The sequence below is a fragment of the Sus scrofa genome, chromosome Y (assembly GCF_054392235.1).
Source record: "Sus scrofa isolate SSC_HxYL_T2T_F1_AM1 chromosome Y, Sscrofa_HxYL_maternal_Yorkshire_Landrace_v2.0, whole genome shotgun sequence".
Taxonomy (NCBI): domain Eukaryota; kingdom Metazoa; phylum Chordata; class Mammalia; order Artiodactyla; family Suidae; genus Sus; species Sus scrofa.
Window position 1 is genome coordinate 7,364,292 of NC_139402.1, and position 23,939 is coordinate 7,388,230.

General features: G+C 46.9%; 1 protein-coding gene and 1 long non-coding RNA gene across 50 annotated transcripts in view; both read right to left on the bottom strand.

Annotated features, from left to right (window-relative positions):
- Positions 1 to 23,939, bottom strand: part of LOC106506881 (pseudouridine-5'-phosphatase-like) — a 744,469-nt gene that overhangs the window by 609,031 nt on the left and 111,499 nt on the right. The gene's annotated exons all lie outside the window — the stretch shown is intronic.
- LOC146394344 (uncharacterized) lies at positions 1,434 to 5,808 on the bottom strand. The gene is made up of 3 exons (XR_014836068.1): positions 5,536 to 5,808; positions 2,330 to 5,464; positions 1,434 to 2,042 (listed from the first exon to the last, which is right to left on the bottom strand). It is a non-coding gene; the product is annotated as an uncharacterized LOC146394344 (long non-coding RNA).

The following is a 23,939-nucleotide window of genomic DNA, read 5'->3' on the forward strand; positions in this document are numbered from 1 at the left end:
ATCCTTAACCCACTCAGCGAGGCCAGGGATTAAACCCGCAACCTCATGGATACTAGTCAGAGTTGTTACCGCTGAGCCGCAATGGGAACACCCGTCAATGGTTTTTTAGCAGCCTTTGGGTGATGGATGGTACACCTGGAATTTAAAAGGCTGTCTGTGAGACAGCTTGACGTAATGCAAGACCGCGATTATTCATAGCTATTTCCAACTTATGATCAATTTGGCCAAAGGTATTACAGATGTGGCGAGAACTCTAAAGAACATATAAAACTACAGGAGTGAACAAATGCACATAATTCCCCAGCACAAGTTACCAAGTCATCCCATGCTGGCGTTTTCTGTGAACACAGGCATACCTTGGAGATATTGCAGATTCCAGTTCGAGACCACCACAATAAAGTCAATATCACATTCAGCAAGTACGACAATTTTTTTCCCCAGTGCATATAAAAGTTAGGTTTACGCGGCACTGTCATCTATTATGTGTGTGACAGCATTGTGTCTAAAAACAATGTACGTACATTAATTAAAATACTTTACTACTAAAAACTGCTAACCCTCATTTGGGCCTCCATCGAGTTGCAGTCTTTTTGCTGGAGGAGCGTTTACAATGTTGCAAGAATTACCACACAGGGAATACACAGACATGAAGGGAGCAAACGCTGCTGGGAAAATGGTGCCAATAGACTGGCTTAATGCAGAGCTGCCACCAACCTCCAGGTTGTAAAAAACACAGCATCTGTGGAGTGTCATATCATGAGGTATGCCTGTAGTTGCTTGCTTCGTGTTTATTATTATTTTTTTGAATGGGGAAGTCAGTAATGAAAAATAAGAGAAGGCAGGGAATGCCAAATAATCAGGAAAAAGAATTATAGGAGGATCCAATTAAAGTTGAGACTTTGGAGCTCCCAAAGTTGTGGCTTAGCGGTAATGAACCTGACTAGTATCCACGAGGATGTGGGTTCGATCCCTGTCCTCGCTCCGTGGGTTAAAGGATCCAGTGTTGCCATGAACTGTGGTGTAGTTTGCAGACATGTCTCAGATCTGGCATTGCTGTGGCTGTGGTGTAGGCTGGTGATTCCAGCTCCAAATCAACCTCTAGCCTGAGACTTTCCGTAGTCTGCACCTGCAGCCCTAAAAATAAAAATAAAGTTGAGACTTTTATGCATCCTGCCCTTTCATCCCCACATGGCCTTTCTGAGCAAGCTTCTGCCTTTGGGTCTTCCCCACCTAGGGTGAAGAATATATAAGAGGAGTTCCTGTCCCTCAACTCCTAAGTCTTGCTCCAACCGAGAGCCTTTTTTCAGATACTGTGGTTTGGCATCTGTGTGGTAATTCACCTCCTCAAAGGTGGAGCTTCATTTTAATTTTTTCTATTCCTCCTTTGTTTTCTACTGTGTGGATCAAGAAAGGAGAGACATCAGTAGCCAAGCTGATCAATGAAAAACTTGTTATTTTCTGTTTGCTTCTAAAATTGGGACATATACAACCAATGTAGCGTGCCCATTTGCTCTAGTGTAATTGGCATACAGTTTCATATGGATATATTATATGTTTTTAACATTTAAACGGTGCAGTCCACAGCCCCTACTCAACTGCCAACTCCAAGAGGGTTGATCCACTTCGCACACATTCGTTGAGCTGAGTTGAATCAGCCCAGTTAGAGAAGTAGTCTTGGGAGTTCCTGTTGTGGCTCAGTCGGTTACAAACTAGTAGTAGTACCCATGGGGATGTGGGTTCGATCCCTGGCCTTGCTCAGGGGGTTAAGGATCCGGCGTTGCCTTGAGATGTGGTTTGGGTCACAGATGCAGCTCAGATCTGGTGTTACTCTGGCTGTGGTGTAGACTGGCCGCTGCAGCTCCAATTCGATCCCAGCCTGGAAACTTCCATATGCCATGGGTGCAGCCCTAAAAAGATAAGAAAGAAAGAGAGAGAGGGAGGGAGGAAGAGGGGGAGGAAGAAAGAATCAGTCCTATGATCTGCTCATTTCATATAAGAACCACTTGGACTTCCCGTGTGTTCACAACATCATATAAGAACCACTGTGGGGAGTTCCCGTCGTGGCGCAGTGGTTAACGAATCCGACTAGGAACCATGAGGTTGCGGGTTCGGTCCCTGCCCTTGCTCAGTGGGTTAACGATCCGGCGTTGCCGTGAGCTGTGGTGTAGGTTTCAGACGCGGCTCGGATCCCGCGTTGCTGTGGCTCTGGTGTAGGCCGGTGGCCACAGCTCCGATGAGACCCCTAGCCTGGGAACCTCCATATGCCGCAGGAGCGGCCCAAGAAATAGCAACAACAACAACAAAAGAGACGAAAGACAAAAAAAAGAACGACTGTGGGGAAAGGAGCAATAAAATTTTGGTCACATGCTTCAAGAACAGACACATGCACCCTCATGTTCACAACAGCACTACTCGCAATAGCCAAGACATGGAAACAACCTAAATGTCCATCGATAGATGACTGGATTAAGAAGATGTGGTCCATATACACAATGGAATACTACTCAGCCACCAAAAAGAACAAAACAATGCCATGTGCAGCAACATGAATGAGTGGAACGAGAGACTCTCATTCTGAGTGAAATAAGTCAGAAAGAGAAAGACAAATACCACATGATATCACTCACACCTGGAATCTAATATACGGCTCAAAGGAACCTTTCCACACACACAAAAAAAAAAAAAATCATGGACTTGGAGAAGAGACTTGTGGTTGCCAAGGGAGACAGGGAGGGAGTGGGATGGATTGGGGATCTGGGGTTCATAGATGCAAATGATTGCCTTTGGAATGGATAAGCAATGAAATCCTGCTGTGTAGCCCTGGAAACTATATCTAGTCACTTATGATGGAGCATGATCATGGGAGGGAAAAAAGTGTATATATATATGTATGACTGGGTCACTTTGCTGTATGGTAGAAAATTGACAGAATGCTGTAAATCACCTATAATGGAAAAAATAAAAATCACTAAAAAAAGAATGTGGGTCACATGTATTTTTCTATACAAGACTGACAATATTAGGATAATGGATATCATCCTAAGTGGCTGTTTTTCCACTGTTCTCAAAAAGAGCTGCTATCAAACCTACTTCAGGCTGATGTTCTCTGAGTACAAAAAACGTGTGTGGGATATAATCATGCAGTTTTACCAGGTTCTAGGGAAGACTCTGGGTGGCCTCTGTCCCTCTTTCCATGGAACCATCCCTTATAGGTCTTCCTGAAGAGTTTCCCATGCCCAGAGGTACCTGCTGGGCCGTGAACAGATGCAGCCTGGTTATAACGTGCTTCACCTTTTTGGGCATTCTTTTCTGTCTTCCCATCGATACATCACAGCAGGGACTTGGGGAACAGGAAGCCGTCTCAGGAGCTGTCGACTCCAGCTCCTTTACAGCTGGAGGCACAGAGGCCAAGAGGCTGAGAGACTGACAGCCGCGTGCACGCACATTCTCCCAGCTGGGGAGCGGTAGGGCTCATTTTCCTGAGATCTACTCTTGTGTCCTTTCGACTCCACCCCACCGCCACTATTCTGAACTGCAGCCTCAGCCGAGGAGGCAAACACCTCAGAGGCCACTGCGATCAGGTCCTTGGAAATATATAGCCCCAAGCGCATGCTCAGCCACATGCTGGCAGCCACCCGAGCTCCAGCTTTACCTCCGAGGAAAAATAAAATATAACGTGTGTCATTTGCATAAAGCGGACATTCAGGTAAATTCAGGGCACGCAGAAGACTTCGTGTTTCTGGATTGTTTTCCTTTCCACAGAGATGCCCTTTGTGTTTGGCACCGTTTCCAATCCCTCTCTTCCCAGAAGGTGATAGACTCTAAGCAGCCTATGTTTACCTTGTGACCCTTTTTTTTTTTTCCCTCTCTCTTTTAAATCCTTTTTTAAAAGATAGGAAATAAATGGTGAAAATAACAGTTGAGTCAGGTTATGTAAGCAGCTGATTTGGGCAATCACAAGGCACATCATTTACTTGCAGGGTAGGCAAGAAAAAAATTCCTAAAGACGGACCAAAACTCAAGGGCACATGACCTGGGCATGCGCGGCCAACGGAATTAACACGAGGCAAAAGGCAACTCCATCTGTGGGAGTCAGAGAAGAACACACTTCCCTGGAGTGCAAGAGTGCTGGCAGGCTGTGTGCTGAAGAAGCGTGATGGCTGAAAGGTCAAGGGCTTCTAAGATTGTAGGCACCCCCACAAACCCAAGCCTGAGGTCTTTAGCTACAAAGTGGAAGATAGACAACTCAAGTAGAGGCTCTTGAAAAGGTGAATAAAACATGTGACAAAAGCAACCTTCCATGCACGGTGATAAGCACCAAGAGCCAATACACCTGTGGCAGGGCTTTCCATGCAAAGTCTCCCCAAGCCAAGAGGCTGTAACAAAGGAGAGTCTTACATTCTTTATACTTGATGCTCAGGACCCTGGACCACTGTTCCTATCTGATGACCCGCCTATTGTGGGGAGGAGGGGGTGGGGGGATAGAAAGCCTGATGTTCTAACTTCAGGTCTTCAGCCGTGCAGAGTCTCCCCAAGCCAAGATGCAGTCACAGTCAAAGAAGGTTCCCAATCTAGTGTTCTTTACACTGGTGCTCAGGACCCTGGACAGCGGCACCATCATTTCTCCTATCTGATGGCCTGCCAGTTGTGGGGATAGGAACCTTGATGATGTTCTAACATCAGGTCTTCAGTAGGACAAGCCGTCCCCTGCAATTCTCCCCCACCCCCGCAAGCATTGCCACTTTCAACACAGTAAGCTCTCCCTCTGCCTCCTGCTCCCCATCTCATCAGCTACTGCCAAGAAGAGGTCCATTTGCTACCCTCCCTCTCTGGAGCTTGGAAAGCCCTTCCCTTGTTCTGATGGAGATGTCAGAAACCATTAGCATGGGATGAGGGGAACCGTCAAACCCAAAAGGGTGCTTTTGGTTAGGAGAGAGAGATCAAGAAACTGGAACTTAATTTTCTACAGATGCCTCTTTTTAGAATTTCCTTTTCTTTGACTAGAGACTGCCAAGGGTGGTTCAAACAAGCAAATTTTTCATAACTAGAGACTGAGCTGAGCATCGCATGCTAAGAAAAGAGATGGTGTTTGTTGTCGAAGTGCCCCCAGGCCATGGGGATAGATGGATAATAGACAGTGCCCTTGATGTAAGAATGTTAAACAGCCAATGATGGAATGCACCAAGAGCCCAGAGGGGAGCATCTGCTTCAATCTGGGGTTAGCGAGGGGTGCTTGAGGACGTGACCCCTTGAAGGAGTTCAGGATTTAGGCCTCTGTCTAAACACTTCTCAGGAATGCAAAGGGGAAAAGATGGAGAATAACACCATGTGTGTATGTGTGCAAACCCCTGCAGGACATTTGGTCCTGTCCAAAATGTCCACCAAGATATTTGGCCCATGCCAAAAGGTCCTTGATAACTGGTCCTCTCCAAAGCATCCATAAGATAGTTGGACCCTAAGACATCTGGTCCACGCCAAAAGGTCCTTGATGCTGGTACTGTCCAGAACATCCATGAGACATTTGGCTTGTAAGACATCTGGTCCACGCCAAAAGGTCCTTGATATTGGCCCTGTCCAGAATATCCATGAGATATTTGGTCCATAAGTCATCTGGTCTACACCAAAAGTTCCTTGATAACTGGTCCTCTCCAAAGCATCCATTAGATATTTGGACCATAAGACATCTGGTCCACGCCAAAAGGTCCTTGATGTTGGCCCTGTCCAGAATATCCATAAGACATTTGGTCTGTAAGACATCTGGTTTATACCAAACGTTCCTTGATGTTGGCACTGTCCAGAACATCCATGAGACATTTGGCTTGTAAGACATCTGGTCCACGCCAAAAGGTCCTTGATGTTGGTACTGTCCAGAACATCTGTAAGACATTTGGTCTGTAAGACATCTGGTTACGCCAAAAGTCCTTGATGTTGGCGCTGTCCAGAACATCCATGAGACATTTGGCTTGTAAGACATCTGGTCAAGCCAAAAGGTCCTTGATGTTGGCCATGTCCTGAACATCCATGAGACATTTGGTCTGTAAGACATCTGGTCCGTGGAACAAGATCCTTGATAGCTACTCCTGTCCAAAATATCCATGAGCATAGTGGGTCTGTGCCAAATGGTTCTGGACAGGACCAAATGTCAAGGACCTTTTGGCCTGAACCAAATGCCTTAAGGAGCAAATGTCGTATGGATAAAATGTCTTTATTCTGAGCAAGGCCAAATGTCTGCTCAGCGTGTGACCTTAGGGTGTGAGTGGATGGAAGAGTGCCCTTTCATTGGGAGGTAACAGATGATGATTCCCGGGGTGTGTAGGATAGGCAGTGTGGCTGGCTGAGAGAAGGGATTAAGAGACCCAAAGTCCTCCTTTGCCTGCTTGCCCCAAGTCCTGGAAGAAATGGGAGCCCTGCCAGGGTTCTCTATGGCTCTGAACACAATGACCCCCAAAGGCTGGCTGCTTCTCTTGAACAGTGTCCTACCTTCCATCAACCAGATGAACAAGCTCCACTTTCATCTAGAACTTGTTGGGTTTTTTTTTTTTCCTCCTTCTGCATTGCATCCTTATGTATTCATTTTTTTTAAAAAATAAAAACGCCAGTGAGAAACAATGAAGAATTGCCGTTGAAGCCATGATTTTGGCTCCACGACTTTTCATTATGTGACTTTGGGGAAATGACTCAATCCCTGGGGGCCTCAGTTTTCTCAAAACTGAAGTGGCGATAGCAATACGTCTCCTAAGATGAGATGAAGTCATCATTGACCAGACCTAACAGGTCATTGACAAGTGGGAGCTTATTGCTGTTCCCATGTAAATAGTGATCAATGGATGGACGAGACCAGAGTTAGTGGGATTTTCCTATAAAGGGCCAGAGGGCAAATATCTCCAGCTTTGGGGGCCCTATGAGCTCGATTTCAACTATGTTTTCAGCCCTAGCAGGAGTGCAACAGTGGACAATAATATGTGAGGAATGGGCAGGATTGTTTCCCGGAAACTTTATTGACAAGCACAGACAGGGGGCTGCATTTGGCCCAAGAGCATGGTTTGCAGACTCCCATTCTAGAACACTGTCCATGCGTCATGATATCGGAGATTTCTGTTATTTAAGCAGTTCGTCTTGGTTGCCATCACAGATACAGCAACAACCCAGCAACCTGTGGGGTAGGTCTTAGCTGTCTTTCTTTTGGCAAGGAAAGCCCAGTGATGTTAAGAGATGCACTGCAATCCCGTGATGGATGCCAGCAGGAAAATGGAAGCCCCAGGTCTTAAATTTCCACAGCCAGGCTCTGGTTCCCCCTAGGATGTTTCCTTCCTAACCAGGGGCTTAATGCTCCTTGATGATGGGGGTGGTTTGGGAGGAAAGCAGACTTCCATCTTTCTTGTGGCTCTGATATTTCTAATCTAGCCTCTTCCTCAGGCCTCCTCCAAGCTGGATTTTGCATTTTTCTTAGCAGACTCTTGGAATGCATACCTTCCAGGCTTTCTCTCTGTGCTGTGTGAATTCATCACGTCCAACCTGCTTGGCAGTCACACGTGTTATTGTCTTTGCTGGTGATTTCCAGCTTCCCGCATAAGGGGTGGCTGCCTCACAGCAGACTCCCCAGCCCTTAGTTTTATTTTGCAGAAGAAACAGTGGCCTCAGAAGCTGGAGGAAAGGGGGGCGTGCACCGTGTCTGATGTGTAGGGTCCCCAAAGGCCATCTCTGCCTCCACCCAAGGCTGGAAATGAAAGTCAGCTTTCAGGACACTGGACAATATGGTGTGAACCCAGTTTAATTTCTCCTGATGCCTTTAAATCCATATTTCAGATTTGCTGGTCCTTATCACCCTCTAGGGCTGGCAGCTGCCCAGGATGTGCATTTTGTGGGAAGCCTGAGAGAGGACTATAAATTCAGAGCAAGTCTGACCACTGAAACAGCAAGAGGTGAGGGTGACGTTGAGACCAGAGCCCCCGGCCCCTTTCGGAATTTTCTACCTCATGGTGAAGTTACGCTTTAACATGCTTTCAAGGGCGTCCCCTCTTCAGAGGATGGTTTACAACATCTTTAGGGAAGTACAAGGCCACTTCTTTCACGCTTTGTGGGGCCGGGGTGGTTGTGATCTGCTGGAGGTTGTGCTGTAATAAAAGTGTAACCAGGAGAGCGTGCGGGGGCACCTGGGCTGTTTGGGTTTGAGGCAGCAGACGCTCTGGATGCAGGAACTGAGTGACAGGGGACAGACAAGCCCAGGCTGGCTGGTGGGGCAGCTGCTCACTGCTGCAGGGGGGTGCAGTCCCAGCAACTTTACAGGGAACCAGTCTGCCTCCAGGGTGACCAGTCTGGGGGAAACTTCCTGAAGGCTTTGGACAAACCAGAAGCACTCTTAAATAATTGAATTTGAAGACATACACAGCACTTTCTTTTTTTTTTTTTTTCTTTTTTCCCTTCTTATAGCTGTACCTGCGGCATGTGGCAGTTCCCAGGCTAGGGGTCAAATCGAAGCTGCAGCTGCTGGCCACAGCCACAGCCACAGCAACTCAGGGTCCAAGATGAATCTGTGACCTACATCTGAGCTTGCAGCCATGCCAGATCCTTAACCCAGTGAGCGAGGCCAGGGATTGAACCTGTATCCTCATGGACTCCATGTCAGGTTCTTAACCTGGTGAGCCACAACAGGAACTCCAAGCGCATTCATTTTTAAAAACCTTGGCCTTTTAAGATCCAGAAAGGGATGATGTGTAACAATGATGTGATGGCCAGAAAGGTGTTGATTTCTGGATTCTGTGGATCCGGAGGGGCTTGTTGCTATTAAACTACCCCATTTTTGTTCAAGTGCTTCTGTGAAGCAGAGCCCCTGGGAAAGCAAACTGTGAAGCTCAGAGAGTCGTTCAATAGAATTCTGCACCTTGAGGCAGGTTTTCCATGGATTGCCAGGCAAAGTTCTCCTGGTCAAGCACTGTACCTCCTGGTGGACAAAAGAATTGGGGTGTTTTTAAAACCTGTGGTGAAACAATTTCATTAATGTCGCAGGAGGGCAGTGGCTCTCTCTTGCCATGTTCCTAGTTGATTCTGATTCAGAGACTCATTTGCTTATTTATAGGAATTAGAGAATGCTAGGCAAACGCTGAACTAAAATGTAACCCAAATGACTCTCCTTCATATATGTCCCATTGAATGGTTCGGCACAACACTGATGGCCCTATGTAGTTTACTTTCTTTTAAAAAAGTAACAGCTTTTCTGAGACAGAATTCACCGGTCATACAATACACCCCGTTTCAGGCCTCCATCTCCATGGCTTCTGGTACATACACAGACTGCGCTACCATCCCCACGTCCATTTTACATTTTCCTTACCCCACAGAGGAACCCTGCACCCTGTAGCCCTCACCGCAGGCCCTGAACGTGCCTCCAGCCCTAGATAACCATTCATCTAGTTCCGCTCTCTGTGGATTTGCTGTTCTGGAACATCTCCAATAAAGAGACTCACAGAACATGTGTTATTCTATGTCTGGCTTCTTTCCCTGAACAGAAGGTGTTCTTGGTGCACCCATGATGAAGAGTGTTGGAGCTTCATTCTTTTTCACGGCTGCATAATATTCCACTGTACGGAGAGATCCCATTCTACTTATCCAGTCATCCATGGGTAGGCAATGGGTTGTTTCCACCTTTTGGCTCTTGTGAATAATGCCACTATGTTTGATGGCATGTGAGTTTTTGTGTGTACTTGTCTTCATTTCTTTTGGCCCTATACCTAGCCGTGGAATGGCTGAGGCATATAATTAAGTGAATTTTATCCACAGTAAAAAAAAAAAAATCAGGGGGAGCCGAAGCGTTGTTATTGCCAATTCATTAATCAATTACTTTGCAAGGATTCAATATTTAATGCAAAAGAACATTTAATAGGAAACTCCATAAAACTAGAGGACAACCTGTGTGTCACCTGAAGACCAGGAAATTCTGTCATTTCATTTTGTCTAGTCTCAAGTCCCCTGATACAAAATATAGTTTTTATGCCACTGGTGGTCCAGGTCACTGATGCTTTTAGGCTTCTTAGAGGCAAAGGAAGGGAATTTTTTTCACTACAGGCCATTCTTATATATTCTTCAGGCAAGGAGAATATACCTGAGAAATTTTTTGAAAGGGGGGTTAGGGTGGGTGGGAAAGAGGTTTGTGGGGAGGCTGAAAACATCATTAAGACTTTAAAAATAGCAAGAGTTAACAGAGATGATCTCCAGATGGTAAAGTCGTTGGTGATTTATAGTTTTACACAATGCCCTATTGTTCCAAGGTTTTTACGATGACAACGAATGGACCTGTGCTACAAAAAAAAAAAAAAAAGAATGATACTGCAAGTGGCATTGTTTTGTCCTTTTTTATGGCAGAGTAGTATTCCATTATATATGTACCACTTCTTCTTTTTTTTTGTGGGGGGTCTTTTTAGGGCCACACCCATGGCATATGGAGATTCCCAGGCTAGGGGTTGAATTGGAGCCTCAGCTGCCGGCCTACACCACAGCCACAGAAACTCGGGATTCGAGCCTCATCTGTGACCTACACCACAGCTCACTGCAATGCCAGATCCTTAACCCACCGAGCGAGGCCAGGGATCGAACCCACATCCTCATGGATACTAGTCAGGTTCATTTCTGTCGAGCCACAACGGGAACTCCATCTTCTTAATCTATTCATCTGTCGAAGGACATTTAGGGTTTTTGTTGTTTCTACATCTTGGCTATTATGAATAGCGTTGCAGTGAACATAGGGGTGCATGGATCTTTTTGAATGAAGCTTTCATCTGGATGTATGCCCCGGAGTGGGATTGCACTATCACACTTAGAATGGATAAGCAATGAGGTCCTACTGTACAGCACAGGGAACTCTGTCCAGTCTTTGGGTTAGAACATGATGGAAGATAGTATGAAAAAGAAGGATGTACATATGTGGATGACTGGGTCCCTTTGCTCTACAGCAGAAATTAAAGGGGTATTGTAAGTCAACTACAGTTCAATTAAAAAAAATTTAAGTTAAAACAATAAATAGAAATTATTCACTTTGCATGCTCTCTTCTCATGTTGACAGAGAGCATGCAGAGGGCAGGAACTCAGTCTCCCATTCTGGGTCTCAGCCTGGTGTGCGAGCCATCACAGACAGCCTAAAATAGCTTCTGGATTCAATAGGGCAAGTGGACTTGCCATCCTCCTCTTCCATCCACTGAAGAGAGTCACATTCAAATAGCAAAGCACAATCCCTCTCTATTGCTGTGCTCGTGTGCCGTCGCCATCAGCAGCCATTCTGAGAGCAAAGGTGACTAACGAAGTCCTTTCGTGTGCTTCTCCTGCAGACTTGGATACAATGTTTATTAAGTGTACGCAGTAAGTAGCTATTCTTTATTGAGTACACCTGTATGGCCCACTGTAAGTCGTAAGGAGGCCTAAGATGTAGATGCTGTAAGTGGAAGTGTCTCTCCCCTTTGACGGATGAGGGGAATGGAAAGAGATTAAGTAATTTGCCCGTGATGATTGACGTGATGGAGCAGAGGAGCAGGTTTCCAGCTGTTTAGATCTATCTCTGTGTGTGTGTGTGTGTTTATATTTCTGAAGTCTCCTTTAAAGCAAAAGCCACTAGGATTTATCCGCCCTGGAGGAATTATGCCCTGTGTGGACGTAAGCTGCTTCTTTATTTTTCTCCATCCTCATCACAAAACCTGAAGCCCTTTCTGACCTCAGGGATGGCCGGAGCCTTCTAACTCCCTGGGCTGCATTCACCCCAGCCCTCTCCCACTCCATCTTGGGCAGAGGTCTGTGCCAGGTCCTGCTGGAACTTCCGAGTGCTCCCACCAGGCCCATGTCCGTCTTGTTCACCAAAGCACACATTCTCTGGGAAGCATGGGTCAACGTGGGTGAGCTTCCACCTGTGGCTGTAGCACATTCCCAGAAATGCAGGCTTAAAACGACCTGCAGTTCACTGGGCCTGCCTTCAACCCTCATCCCAGGAGATTATAACTGCTGGCTTTACCTTTCTGCCTCTCTTGGGGTGGGAACTTCTAAAAGAGACAGGGGGGATTGGCCTGTGTGCAGAAGAATGAATGAATGAATGAATGAATGAATGAACGAGTGCTTCTTCTTGTGTTGACTCTTGTGGTTTGTCCACTGGCTGAAAATGGCTTTCCCCACCTTGGCAGGATGTGAAGAGTTAACCAAAATTTTCTTTGCAAGCCACTTTTGGCATGCACCCCCAGAGAGATAAAGTCTCTACAATCAAGACTTATACCTTCTTTTCTCCATCAAGCTAGATGACATTTTTAGCTGCTTCAGTTAGAATATCTAGAAATTGGTCTCTGAGGAGCGGTGTTCGGTCAGAGCTAAGGAAACATCTGGATGGCTTTGGCTGGCGAGCACTTGCTGTCCTGTGACCTATGAAAGATGCCCCCCGTCTCTCTCGAACTGTCCCAATGTGGATGACAAATTCAAGTCAGTTTACAAATATTAATATTTTCAATGTCCATTACACCACTTTGCTTAGAAAACAAACAAAAATAAAGGAAGAGGGGAGGAAATCGACGGACTATCTGCAACAACCGTAATTTCACACATGCTACATCCTCAGAGCTTTGAATAGTCACCATGATTCCTGAGAAAGTTAGGCACAAGAACAAAATTATTACCAACATTCTTCTAAGAAGTGACAGGTGTTCAAGCCATTGTCCGGTATCAGTTGTTTCCATGTCTACATTGCGTGTTGATGCCCTGAGCTTTTTTCTGACACGCTTATTGGCTACTAAGACACAGGGCGGCAGCATGATGCTCTTACTTCCGGAGAGGCACAGAAAGGGCTGTCCGTGCACAAGATCCAAGGGGACGGGCAACACAGGTGCTGGAAGATCAAGGAGGAAGGAAACAGCACCTGCACCCTTGAAGGCAGAGAAGAGAGGGAGGAAGCCCAGGCAGGGAACTTAGGAAGAGACCAGGTCTGCCCACGGTCCAAACAAGCCACGCATGTCTCATCTTGAACGCTAGACAGCACACACGAGGCAATAAAGGAAACAGAAATGGAAAGAAGGTGTTCAGCCATGAGCCTGGGTATGGCGGCTCCGTGCAGAAGGATCTTCCTTGGAGTCATCTGAAAATGAATAAATGCAGCTTAAAATATTAGGAAAGAGCCGGGGGCAGGGGGAGTGGGTAGATGGAGAATGCAGGAGATTTGAGATCATCTATTTAAAGACTGAACCAACTTTCTTAAAAAATAAGGACAGTATTTTAAAAATGTAAGACAAAAAGGCATTGTTCAAGGCTTCTAAAAATTTCTTATTCAAACACCAAAAAAAAAAAAAGTGGAACAATAAATATTTACTGTGAGCAAGATCTATCAAGTTGAGTCAGGCAGACTTACTAAGTCCGCTTGTGACAATTAATAAACACAGACTTATAAACAAAGACTGAGATGAAAGTGTTCACCCATCCCTAACATCTGACTCATTTTTCACAGTTGCCTGTATCCCCTATACGAGGTACCGCAAATGAAGATTATAAATAAAGCCTTTCCTTCAATAAGCCGTACATCTCTATCTGGGCTCCAGACAGAGGCATCCCTCCGCATTAAACAGAAACCTAATAATGTTCAAGAAATAGTGATTTTATATTTTGATGACACTCAGATCTGCTGCCGCAGGAGAGGAAAAAAAGGGAATTATTGCTAGAAACATTATTTAAAGATTAGGGTATGAAAGAAGCATTAAGAGGTCAGAAAGTTCTTTCTTCAGAAAGGAGATTATCTCAACTCATTCACACAGCTTTCTGGCCAGTTTGAGGGCCTTCCCCAAAATTTAAATTGCTAAATGAGAAACCCTGTGCAGCCCACTGTGGATGGAATGCAAAGCCTCACAAGCAGTGGAGATAATGCCAATATCTTCCCCAAAGCTCTGGCAAGAAGGAAAAAAGGGAGAAGAACCAGTACAGCCTTTTCTGCCTGCGTGTGAATGGTGGACACGTCCCCAAGCTGGACACAGAGTGGAGTCATGACTCTTAGCTGCGAGGGGTGGACACTGTTGTGGCAGTAGCCAGCAGGGGCTGGTCAGGGTGCTCTGCCAGGCCAGCACTCCCTAGTAATACACAGACCTCTGTGTCAAGCACGATGATGGAAACCTACATCAACCCGCACCACTCAGACAAAGGAGTGTGCCACGCAGCTGTTTGCAAAAAGGACTATTTTGTGGAGAGGGTCTCATTTGAACTCAAGACCTTTAGGAGCTGGTAGGAATCTACAAGGAAGGACATTCTACAAGGAAGGATACTGAGAGACACAGAAGGGAGGCAGAGGGAGCAATCTTGAAATTTTTTAACTGTACAATATATCATCAAGTGTAAGCTCCTCAATGGATCAATCTTGAAACTTTTTAACTGTGCTACAATGTATCATCAAGTGTCTGTTCCTCAATGGATCAATCTTGAAATCTTTTAACTGTGTTACAATATATCAACTGTATGCTCCTCACACTTTTGAAGTGCACAGTTGAGAAGCATTGAGAACGTTTACATGGTTGAGCAACCATCACCACCCTCCATCTCCAAAAGAGTGGTCATATTGCAAAACTGAAATTCTGTCCCCACTAAACAACACCCCCCTCCCCTCCCAACCTCGGGCATCTATCACCTGCCTTCTATGCCTACAGCTACCCCAGGACTACCCCAGGGACCCTATATAAATGGAATCATTCAGCATAAAAAAAATTTTTTTCTTTGTCTTTTGTCTTTTTAGGCTGCACCCGTGGCACATGGAAGTTCCCAGGTTAGGGGTCGAATCGGAGCTGTAGCTGCTGGCCTACACCACAGCTTATAGCAACGCCAGATCCTTAACCCACTGAGCAAGGCCAGGGATTAAAGCCACATCCTCATGGATACTAGTTGGGTTCTTTAACCACTGAGTCACAATGTGAACTCCCATTTTTTAAAAAAATTTGATTGGAGTATAATTGACTTACGATGTGTTATTTTCAGGGGCACAGCCACGTGAATCAGCTATACATATACATAGAACTATGAGTTTTCAGATTCTTTTCCCACACAGGTTATTACACAGTATTGAGTAGAGTTCTCTGTGCTAAACAGTGGGTCCTTGTTACTTATCTATTTTATATACAGCAGTGTGTACATGTTAATCCCAACCTCCTAATTCATCCCCCCCCCAACATTTCTTCTTTGCTAACTATAAGTTTGGTTCTGAAATCTTTGAGTCTGTTTCTATACAGCATCTTTTGGAGTGGCTCCTTCCTTCCTTCCTTTCTTTCTTTCCCCTTTTTAGGGCTACACCTACAGCATAAGGAAGTTCCCAGGCTAGGGGTTGCATTGGAGCTGCAGCTGCCAGCCTTCACCACAAAGCCACAGCCACGCCAGATCCAAGCGGCATCTGTGACGTACACCAGAGCTTGCAGCAATGCCAGATCCTTAACCTGCTGAGCAAGGCCAGGGATTGAACCTGCATCCTCATGGATACTAGTCAGATTCTTAATCTGCTGGACCACAGCGGGAACTCCTGCGTATCCTATGTCACTGACAGAATGTGCTCAAGGTCGAGCTATGTTGTAGCCTGTGTGAGACGCTCCCTCCTTGTAAAGGCTGAATGATATTCCATTGTGTGCATACATCCCATTTTGTCTCGTCATTCGTCCATTGATGGACATTTGGGCTGCCTCTACCTTTTGGTTACTGCAAATAATACCGCTACGAACGTGGGTGTGCAGATATCTCTGGGAGACCCTGCTTTCATTTTCTGTGGGAAAGACGCAGAATGGGAACTGCTGGATCACCTGGTAACACCAGTTTAAGGTTTTGAGGAGCTGCTGAACTGTTTTCCACGACGTCTGCAGCATTATGCATCCCCACCACCAGGGCACAAGGATTCCGATTTGTCCACATCCCTGGTGACACAGTTTTTTAAAATAATAGCTACCCTAATGGGTATGAGATGCTTGGATTTGCATCTTCATGGGTACTAGTTGGGTTCATTACCGCGGAGCCACAACAGGAATGCCCTTGGCCCACTTTTTAATCAGGTTGTTTGTTTCTTGGTTGTTGATGTGGGGGTACCTTTAAGTACTAGTGATGGCTCAGGGAAGCTGGCTCCCTGAGTCCACGAGGAGCTGGGTCAAACAGTAAGTCTGGAAATTGACTCTGACTCAGACCGTGGTTGGCATGGGTCTGAAAGCCTGGTCCAGGATGCAGTGCGGGTCTCATCCAAAGCCAAGGAAGTCCGAGGGCAAGAGAGTATCCAGACGGTTTTGTGACTCGGGAATTTCAGTCTAATGACAGTGTGGAGGCTGGACAGGAGGGCGTCAGACACAGGAGCAGGCTGAGAGGGAGACAGGGTGCTCCATGGGGGACGGTAGTTGTCACATGTCGTGGCCGTCCCCAGAGAGCTGGCCAGCAGGAGGCAGAGGAGGGAGTGATAGGGATGGAGTAGGCACAGGTGGTTGTAGAACCCCCAGTAGGGGGTCTAGATAAAGAGGGAAACCTGGGGGATCTTGGGAGACCACTGGAAGGTCAAGGAAGCCATCCGCACAAGGCAGGCTTGCTTGGCTAGTGGAGGTGTGAGAATTGCCTCAGGTCACTGGGTGGGGGGTGGGGGGTGAGGGGAGGCCTGCGTTCAGATTCAGACCAAGGGCGGGAGTTTGAGGACCGCCCTTCAGCTGATTTGAATACACACCTTACCAGATACCAAGGAGGAGCTACTAGTCCCAGAAAGGAAGAGGTGGGCCTTTCCAACCCCCACATCGCTTGGGTGATAAAACTGCAGCCCACCAGATCCTCGGGGCAGAGTGTCCGTGCCTGCCCACTTGCATCTCTCAGAAGCATCCTATTCTAATAAATCTGTTTATGCCTATCCCTTTGTCTCTCGCTGAATTCCTTCTGCTCGGGGGCCTGAAGAACCTGAACCTCAGTGAGCCCTGACACAGGAAGTGAGTAATTCTAATTTAAAACCATGGGTTCAAGTCCCAATCTGGCTTTGGGCTGGGTTCAGGCTGTTAGTGCTGTCACTTTCGAGAGTAGTGGCCAGGACAGAGGGCTGCAGAGTCCAAGGGTGAAACCCACCCCATCACATGAGAGCATGCCTTGCTGTCCCCGCAGGGTCACTGCGAGGGCTCAGCGATGTAACAGGGAGTACAGCCAGGGCAGGCAGGCACTGCCTCAGTCCCCACGCCACCGCAACAGGCTAGGGCCCACAGTCAAGGCTGTGACGGCTGACGTCTGCTTTCGTCACTGAAGGATCCTCACGAGGAGGCGGCATCGAAAGCTATCTTTGCTTCCAGCCTCCTGTTCCTCTCCAGCAAGCAGTGGCTCAGTGGCAGTGGCGCCCGGCTCTCCCCTGTGGGTGCAGCATCTGGCAGAGACACAGGTGCACGGATCTGAAAGCGGATGCAGCCTCGGGAGCACCTCTGTGGACAGACCCCGGGGTAAGTGAGTTCTTTATCCTCCATCCTGGATTACGGGTGAAGCTGCCCCACATAAAAGGGTTGTGTGGATTCTGATCCCAAACGAGGGATGTACGTGATTCTTGGAAACCCCAAGAAAGACATCTACACGCCAAAGTCGGACACCGACATGAGGGCTAAAAGACCTATGGGGAAACGGCAAATGATGGCAACTCAAACAATTTGGACAAGCAAAAGCACCCGCGTTCAAACGGAATCCAAAGAGGCGGAGTCCCGTCAACACCCTAACCCGAGTATTTCGTACCATATCCAATGGTGCCTTAATGTTGCCACAGCTTCAGTTTAGTTCCAGCGACATTTACAGGATCCTGGCAAGACTGGGAGACCCTCAGGAACAGGCTGTCCTCTGTGTCAATACCACCTGACTACACCACGGCCACAATCTTTGTCTACATTCCATTTAAAATGATTTTTACTCTCTCTTCTCTCACTGGCCACTGGCGGTAAAAGAAAATGCCTACTGAAGCATCTTATGTGTACGGCTGCTTTTTGCAAATTCTGTGCCTCGACTAATGAAAAGGGACCTAAACATCCTTAAAATAGTGGTCTTTCTTCTCCACGGCCCATGCTTTCAAAGGAAATAAAATAAAACCATGCCCTAAAATGACAATCGAAAAATGAAGCATGCCTAAGGACAAGGACGGCATTCTGAGGTTACTGCCCAAAGAACCTGACCCTGTGGTCATGAAACACCGAAAATAACACTTGGGACAGGGAGTATAAATAATTCAGAAGGAATAAAACGATTTGAACTTTCGTGGAAGAGTTCAAAATGCAGCCTAATACCAGTCAGGTCAAGAAAAAAATCGTTATTTAACTATTAACATTTTTTTTTCCTTTTTAGGGCTGCACCTGAGGCACATGGAAGTTCCCAGGCTTGGGGTCAAATCGGAGCTACAGCTGCCAGCCTATGCCACAGCCACAGCAACACCGGATCCTTAACCCACTGAGCAAGGCCAGGGTTTGAATCGGCATCGTCATGGATACTACCTAGGTTCGTGACTGTTGGGCCACAACGGGAACTCAAAAAAAAAAAAAAAAAAAAAAGTTATATATTCATCTAAACTCAATACAGATAGAAAAGAAAATGTTTACAGTATGTAAATCTTGGGCATCAAATGAGGTCCCCGAACTTGGGATTGGGAGAACTTTCGTCAGGGGAAGGGGGTTAGGCATATTCTTCCCGTGACTCAAAAGAACACCGGAGAGTTCCCATCATGGCTCGGTGGAAACGAATCTGACTGGCATCCATGAGGATGCAGGTTCAATCCCTGGCCTCGCTCAGTGGGTTAAGGATCTGGCGTTGCCAGGAGCTGTGGTGGAAGTCACAGACGAGGCTCAGAGCCCGTGTTGCTGTGGCTGTGGTGTTGGCCAGCAGCTACAGCTCTGATTTGACCCCTAGCCTGGGAACCTCCATATGCCGTGGGTGTGGCCCTAAAAAAAAAAACAAACAAAAAACCCGATGGAGCAGCTCACAGTCCCTGCAGGAGCCTAATCCACTCCTGCTTTCCAGACGACCCTCTCCACAACCCCGGGCATCTTCCCACTGGAATCGTCCATCCCCAAGGCCCACCACTCTCCTCTCCTACATCCATGCTTCACAGGACCTGAAGGCCCCGGATCTCCGCCACCTCGGTCACACGCCACGCCGTGCACACTGCCACCAACCCACCCCGTGGACCCTACCCCTGAAGCTTGGATCCTCGTGCTTATCATTAAACGCAGTCATGCTAACATTCTTCCTCCTCCATCAGCAGGGGTGCACCTCTCACCACCACAGAAAGAACAGGTATTGTCTCGGTGATTCGGGGGGTGGGGGTGGGGGTGGCTTTCGTCTTCAGGCAAGGATGCTGCTGATAGAGACAAGCGTGCAGTAGGTTTGCAGGGCTTTCGCCAACCTGCTTTGGACGAGGCAGATGCAGGACCCCACCTGCCAAGATTCATACTGGATGCTGTGCACTGGGGCCTGGACTGAGGACTTTTCAGATCTCCCCAGACCTGAGCGCCACCCCCCCCCGCCCCCCACAGGTGGCCAGCCTATGCTCCCTGAGCCCTGTCAGGGATGCAGGTGGTCCAGCTGCTGACTTGTTGCTCAGGAGCGCCTAGGGCAATCCAGAGAAGCTGCAATGCAATCGGATTAAAGGTTTTAAATAAAGCCAGTGTCCAGTTAGCAGCTGGACCGCTAGAGCTGCTTTCAACCCTAGGTAGCCAGGCTGAAAAGAGCCCTGTGGATCTGGATGTTTACACTGTTAGTGATTAACCTCTTGGTCTAGGCAGCAGAGGGTACTTCTCCCTGCGTCCTGTTTGCAAGACCACTGGAGACCGCAGCAAATGCACACGGAGGCTGAGGAAGTCCTCAGGAGGGGGAGGTGAAAGGTCGAGGTCTCCTCCCAAATCTTTACATTCCTCCAGCAGTACTGCTGTGAAACAAGAGAACTTTCTGCTAATGGAATCACGAAGGAGGAAGCAGCCTGTTTGGTTTTGAGATTTGGCCGGAGAGATTCAAAATACTCACTGAGGGGAGTTCCCGTTCTGGCTCAGCAGTAATGAACCCAACTAGCACCCATGAGGATGCGGGTTTGATTTCTGGCCTCGCTCAGCGGGTTAAAGGATCTGGCGTTGCCATGAGCTGTGGTGCATGTAGGTCACAAACCCAGCTCGGGTGCCGCATTGCTGTGGCTGTGGCTGTGGCCATGGTGTAGGCCAGCAGCTGCAACTGTGATTCGACCCCTAGCCTGGGAACCTCCGTATGCTGCAGGTGCAGCCCTGAAAAGACCAAAACAGAAAACAAAAAACAAAAAAAACCAAAACACTGACTGAGGATGGTCAGTGAGAAAGAGCTTTTCAGCTATCGTGTCTGGCTGTAGAAATACCCAATAGCTTCTGCATTCACACACACTGCTGCTGTCATCTTCATTCTTCCCGCCTTCCCCCTACCTCCCTCCTTCTCCAAGTAGGGATCTACCATGGGAACAACATCCACAGAAAGGACTATATTGCTACAGTCTGATTCCTAAAAACCTGTGAGGAAAGTCAGCGCTCAGTCTAGAAGATAACGATACAGGGATTTTCATTATTCAGGGAATTTATGTCTTGAAAGTGAATTGTCGGGAGACATGCCTCTGCAATATTTTCTTAGCCTCTTTGCTGAAAAATCCCATCTTCCTGCTTTACTTTATCCCATCTTCCTGCTTGAAAAACAGTCTCAGTGCTGGTAAATGACTTAAGCTTAAGAACAAAGACCTAAAGGCATGAGTTATTCATAGGGTCAGCTGAATGAGGACATAATGCGTTGGTCTAGGCAGGCCCGGACCTGTGCGGAATGGCACACCATTTGCACAAGCAGGATATGTCCTCTAAAGAATAAGAGAAGGAGGAATTTCATGGCCAAGTGCTTTATAAGTGGTCATTAGCAGCATATGCATCAGCAAAGAGAACCAAGGTGCAAACCTAGGCACACTGGGTTGCCACAAATAGGCATGCTGTTTGCCGAAGCACAGGGAGGATTTTCTGGAATGCTATGCATAGATCACTAACTCAAATGCTAATGACTGTTATGTGCCTAAAGGTCAGAGTAAAAGCTTAACCTTTTACCAGCTAACTGGCTTTTAAAGTAATAAAAGAACTTATGCAATAGTAAACAAACCCTATATCCTCCACCCATAGCCCCTCCTCACTTGACGGAATCCTCAAGAGCACAATAAAAGCAGTGTGGTTTCTTGAGGTGGTGCTCTTGGTCCCTGAGACCTTGAGTCCCCCGGTTGCCACCTTTACTTAAGATAAATGTCTCTGTGTCTTGTTTTATGTTAACTTTTTTCCTTAAGTTTCACAGCACCCGTTCTTCAGCCCCATCCTGCTGAGCTGGTCTTGGCAGTGAATAGGGCAACACTGAGCATAGTCGACCAGCTGGGGAACAGACGTGTGTGTGTGTGTGTGTGTGTGTGTGTGTGCGCACGCGCGCGCGCACACACACGCATGAGATTTGTGCATACAAATATACATATCAAAGCATTTATTTATTCCACAAAGTTGTCTAATAGAACACAGTCTAAATTGAGCCATTCTCTTCTATTTCTGACGCTACCTCTAATTCTTCTCTGTCCCTCTGGGCAAAACCACTTAAACCTTTTATCTCGGTTTCCTTTGTGGGAAAAATGGGGATAATAGACACCCCTTAGCCATCTCAGAGTACTGTTTTGATGCCAGCTGTTATGTGATTATGTGAGAAAAAAAGCTTTGGCTTCTGGCAGTCAGGTGATCCATAAATATCATTAGTGGAGCTCCAGAGATGTTATCTTTTGAAACTGACAAGTATTGCTCTTCTGAAACCTCCCGTCTTTCGCCCCTGGACACAGGCTCCTGATAGCTTTCTCTTTACAGAGATCCACTTGTCTCCGGGAGAGCAGCAAAGGGCTTCTGCTTGGAGCTGCTACCAAGAAGCGTCAGAGGAACTGCGCTGGGGCTTGAGGAGTCAGGGCAGATGAGCTGCTGGCTCCAGCGGGAAGATCGAGGGCTGAGGGTGGGGGTGGGACGGGATCAGGAAGCAAGGAGACAGTCCTGCTGAGGTGGCTGTCCACCTGGAGGGGCACACGGTGGGGAGAGCAGAGAGGGTGCCACGTCGATGGAGCAGGGGGTCTGTACTGAAGGGGACAGATGACAGCAGTTCAGATCTGCGCTTCAAGGGGGCTCCTACGGATGCCACTGCCTGGGGTGCGGAGGCTATGCCACCCAAGAAGCCACCTCCTAACTCTCTTTACACGTAGTGACGTTTGCTGCTAATAACGAATGCTGGAGAGGGTGTGGGGAAGAGGGAACCCTTCTTCTCTGCTGGTGGGAACGTCAGCTAGTGCAGCCGCTATGGAAGAAAGCATGGAGGGACTTTAAAACACACTAGAAACAGAGCTAGCCTAGGAACCAGCAATCCCCCTCCTGGGCATCGCTCCAGAAAAAACCAAGATTGGAAAAGAGACAGATACTCCAATGTTCACAGCCGCACTATTTACAATGGCCAAGACACGGCAGTAACCCAAGTACCCATCGACAGAGGACTGACTTAAGAAGACGTGATGCACACACCCCCCACACACACCCCATATTATTATTCAACCATAAAAGAGTGAAACATTGCTATCTGAAGCAATGGGGATGGACCTAGAGAATATTGTGCTCAGTGAGATGGGTCAAAGACAAATACGATAGGATATCACTTATATGTGGAATCCAAACAAATCATTCAAATGTATAAATGTTTTGTCTACACAAAACAGAAATAGACTCACAGATACAGAAAACAAACCAGTGGTTACCTAAGGGGAGGGGCAGGAAGGGATCAATTAGGAGTATGGGATGGACAGATACCCACTACTACTGGGTAAACTAGATACGCAACCAAGCCTGACTGTACAGCTCCAGGAAATTATACCTTGTATCTTGTAATACCCTCTAATGGAGTACAGTCTGCAAAAAATACCCTATATAACCATGCTGGATGCCTGAAACAAACACAATATGGTAAACCAACGATACGGCAATTTAAAAAAAAAAAGTAATGACCTCCGTTGATTTCCAAGGCATCGTCTTCTGCTGAACCTGTCATGCATCCAGCAACACACGTGTGAAGCATCACGTGTGACGATGAACATGAGGGGGGCGGGGAGTGGCAGAGCTCCCTGTGTGAATAGCATTCTTTATTTTTCCTCCTCACTTTTGAAAACGAGGACTGAACTATCAAGAGGGTGTCGAATTTGAGGCCATTCAGGGCTCAAAGATGAACATCAAAAGTGAATTCACAAGACTTGTTCTTGATTAGCTTTTAGGATGTGTCTGGGAAGAGGGAAGTAAAAAGACACCAGCAAATTCTCTGACCCAATGATAACAGGGGCTTCGTCCGCTTCAGTAAGAATCTAATAGGTCTTGCAGCAGTCCTGAAAAATGAGGACTGAGATTTGAACTGATTTTCCAAATAAGAGAATGGAGGGTTTTTTTTTTTTTCTTCACTTTTTAAGGTTTTATTGAAGTAGAGTTGATTTGCAAGGTTGTGACCATTCCTGCTGGGCAGCAAAGGGATCCCGTGATCCATGTCCACACACCCATGCTCTTTCAGATTCTTTTCCCACATAGACGATCACAGAACAGTGGGTAAGGTTCCCTGTGCTCGACAGCAGGTCCCCATTGGCCAGTCCTTCCATAGACCTCAATGTGCATATGCCAATCCCACACCCCCAGTTCAATCACACCCCCTCCAACTCCCCACTTTGGTAACCATATGTTTTCAAAGTCTGCGAGGTTGTTTCCATTCTGCAAATAAGTTCATTTTTATCCCTTTTTTTTTTTTTTTTTTTTTTGACTGGAGGGATTTTTTTTTTTTTAAGTTTCTATTCCCTAGAATGTGGGATCCAGTCAATCCAATATAAATGTCAAGAGAAAAAGGTCAACAGCCAGAAAAGAAATGAGAGGAAAACAATTCAAGACAGCAAG